The following is a 3,666-nucleotide window of genomic DNA, read 5'->3' as shown; positions in this document are numbered from 1 at the left end:
AGCAGAGCCAGGCGGCGGTAAAGTGGGGTCTGGGGGAGCGGGGCAGTGGGAGAGTGTTTGGAACCCCTGTGAGTACCTAAGATCCCATACTGGGACCAGCTTCAGGGAGACAGATTAATTTTACTTGGGGTGATTTAAGGGTTATATAGTTTTGGGGGACTTGGGGAGGGGGTAGGACTACCCAGGATGGTCGAAGGTCATTGGCTGAAGGCTTAAGGTGGTGCTATGTCTCATTAGCATGGAGAAGCAATCCAGGAATCTCAGGCACTAGCTGAACAGGTTCTTGTAGGCAGAAAGAAAGTTGAGCCTGTAATCTAACTAAGGCTACGTGACATTCTGCAGGTAGAGGCGTGTAGGGTTATGGTCAGAGAAGGGGAAAATCTGCCAGTAAAAGGATTCCTCCGTGTTACGCAGAGCCCAGAAGGCTATCCAGGCAATGGTAGACTTCAACCTTTAATTAGAAGGGTTTTCCCACATTTTCCCCTGATTTATTTTATAATGGTGAGGTATCATCATACCCCTCAGTCTCTGTGTTGGGGATGGCTTAGTATTGAACCAGAACCTGATTAGCAGTGAATTTTGCAATGCAACTTACCTGCCGTTTTAAAAATTGGACAGAGCAGGATATAACCATCAAAAGAAAACATTACATGCTGTTGTAATGGGGTAATGAGGGGTGGGAGACAATGGATTATTGAACCAATTCAATTGCTTAGTGGATTGAAATCTTGATAGCAAAGTCTGAACAGAGTTTTTTTGAGGTTATAAACATTGGTCTGGTTACCATGCAGCCTAAGTTCCTTCTAAAGCCAACAGGCACACACTGCCCACCCCCAGGCAGATATACAGAGGCATCAACAGTCTCAGGGAACACAGACCCATATGAACTGGGGACATGGACTTGTTTGAAGAGACTGAATGCTTTGGCCACTTATGTCCCAGGAATACCCACACTAGGGTACCCATGGCTGGTTCCAAAGCTGGGTCACAGGGAGATATCTTTGTCTCCTACTTGCTCAGGACCTGTTAGACACTGAGCAGTAGGGTCTCTGTTGGACCCCAGAGCGCTGTGGTGTGTGTGACATACAAACTCCTGTATGTTTCTCTTGCTTGATCCTGGGATCCAGCCTGGCCTGCCTGGCTGTAGAATCTTCTCTCATTCTGCAAAACCAGACTTTCTTTCCTCACAGAGGCGGATAGAGAAACCCCCAGCCCAGCAAGGGCCAGAAGAGATTTCAAAACAGAAACAGCAGCAGATGTGTAGTGGCCCAGAGCCGAGCACATTCTCTCTCCACACAATGACAACCAGATCCAAGTGAGGCCAAGGCTGAGGCCAGATGCCACCCCCACACCCAGGGTTGAGGAGTATTGGGTGACCCCTAACTTCAGGTTTCAGGTGCTGGCAATGACAAAGACCTCTGTGGTTTTCTGACACTTCAGATCACCGCTCTCCCCATGTAGAGACAACACCGAGGCCTCGAAGCATCTTGAGGAAGCAAAGGCAGTTTCTGCAAGTAAGTGTCCTGCGTGACCTATGCTGGGAGGTCAGGGGTAGAGCGGGGGTTAGGATGGTGTAAAACCTCCTCAGAGAGCTAGTCATACCAGCTACAGCTTCACCCCCAGCCTGATATGGCCACTTCCCTGGGAAGCTTGACCCCTATGTCCAGTTCTGGTGGCCATAAAGTCCATTTGTAAACTTTTGATCATCTCCACACTCAGGCTTTTGCTAGGATATGCCATATGCTCTGTTCTACAGCTGTCGGCTGGAGTATTCTGCAATCCCGGTTAGACCAGTTACTTGGGGAATCTTCTGCCTCATATCTACATATTATTGGGGTGGAGAGGGGAGGACACACTACTGAAATGTCAAGTTGTGGGCTTGCCTACCAGCACATAAACACTTAGGGTTCTAAACCAGGCAGTAGTGGCACACCTCTTTAATCCCAGCACTCCAGAGGCAGAGGCAGGTGGATCTCCAGAGGTCAAGGCCAGCCTGATCTGCTCTACAGAGTGAGTTCCAGAACAGCCAAGGCTAGACAGGGAAACCTGTCTTGGAAAAAAAAAAAAACCAAACAAACAACATATAAAATACAACAAAAAACAGAAACCAACACAAAAGCAACAAAACCATTTAGGATTCTGATGAGCCCTTGATGCACTAACCCTTTTGGTAGGGCATCTCTGCAGTGTGATTGCTCTAAAGTCCACTTTGTACGTGAATCATTTTGTTTTGTTATTTCCTATGGTACATCTTAGGGTCTTCTAGGCTGGCCTGGAACTCACCATGTAACTGAAGATGACCTTAAATTTCTGAGCCTCCTGCCTCTGCCTCCCAAGTGCTGGGATTACAAATGTTCATGCTTATGTCTGGTCTGTGCTATGCTGGGCACTGAGTTTGGGATTCCTGCAATCCGATCATGAACATTACCAGCTGAACCACATACCCTGCTTTCCAAAGCCTGCTTTGACATTTGTAGACTGTGCCAGCTTTCCTGTGATGAGGAAAAAGGGCATCTGCCTCCTACTTTATATTTGAAGTGTGTTTCTTATGGGCAGTATAAAGTTGGGTTTTGCCCTCTCTTTTTTAATCCAGTCTCTGACTTCTGAGAAGCTTATCCTATTTACACGGATTGGGGTTAGCTTCAGAATTAGGTTCAGGTTATTCAACTTATTATTCATTTTTTTGTTTCTTCTTTCTTTTATTTTCTTTTCCCACTTTATCTGCCTTCTTTTGGGTTAATTTTTTATTTGGTTTGTTGATACAGGGACTCACTCTGCAACCCAGCCTGGTCTGAATTCATGTGGCCCAGGCTGGCCTCTAACTCATAAAAGCCCTTCTGCTTCACCTCTGGGATGCTGAGGTTGTGTGTGTGCACCCAGCCCTCAGCCTGGAACGCCCAGGTTATATGAGTGCACCCTGCTCCTCAGCCTGGGTTGGTTTTTAGTGATCTCATCTTTACTGTTGAAGTATAATGAGCTATAACTCCACAGTACTGTGGGTGTCTCAGGGTTGCTGGTGTGCAGGCGACAGGTGATTTCTACTTCACCTACAGCACAGAACCCTCATAGAATTTTACACTAATATGGTACTATATTTATGCTAGTGTATTAAAATGTATTTCAATGGTGAGAGCACTAAAGAAAGAGCTCCACAGTTAAGAGCACTTGCTATTCTTGCAGAGGAAGGAGGTTCAGTTCCCAGCACATATGGCAGCTGTTCCAGGAATCTGATACCCTCTTCTGGATCTGTGGGTGCTAGGCACTTACATGGTATATACATACATACATACATACATACATACATACATACATACACACATGCATGCATACATGAATGCATACATACATACATACATGCATGCATACAGGCAAACACTCATGCACATAAAATAAAAAACAAATGAGGGGCTAAAGAGAAGGCTCAGTGGTTTAGAGTACATATTGCTCTTCCAGAGGTCAAGAGTTCAATACCCAGAACCTACACTGAGTGACTCACAACCACCTATAACCAGTTCTAGAGGACCGAACTCCTCTGGCCTCCAGGAGTACCTGCACATCTGTGTACATACCCACACAACACACATCCACATACATATAATTCAAAATAATAAAAATAAATTTAAACGTAAATCTTAAAAATGTTTTAAGCCCATCCTTCATTGATAT

The 3,666-nt window shown here is 45.6% G+C and overlaps 1 long non-coding RNA gene across 1 annotated transcript in view; it reads left to right on the top strand.

Annotated features, from left to right (window-relative positions):
• The first annotated feature begins 1,447 nt into the window (after nt 1-1,447).
• Nucleotides 1,448-3,666, top strand: part of LOC114625521 — a 5,696-nt gene continuing 3,477 nt past the window's right edge. The window contains exon 1 of the long non-coding RNA XR_003712091.1: nt 1,448-1,514. This is a non-coding gene — a long non-coding RNA (uncharacterized LOC114625521). The remainder of the gene's footprint in view (nt 1,515-3,666) is intronic.

The sequence above is a fragment of the Grammomys surdaster genome, unplaced genomic scaffold, assembly GCF_004785775.1.
Source record: "Grammomys surdaster isolate TR1022 unplaced genomic scaffold, NIH_TR_1.0 219, whole genome shotgun sequence".
In the NCBI taxonomy this organism is placed as follows: domain Eukaryota; kingdom Metazoa; phylum Chordata; class Mammalia; order Rodentia; family Muridae; genus Grammomys; species Grammomys surdaster.
Note: the sequence above shows the minus strand (reverse complement) of the source record. Positions and strands in the feature narration are given on the sequence as shown.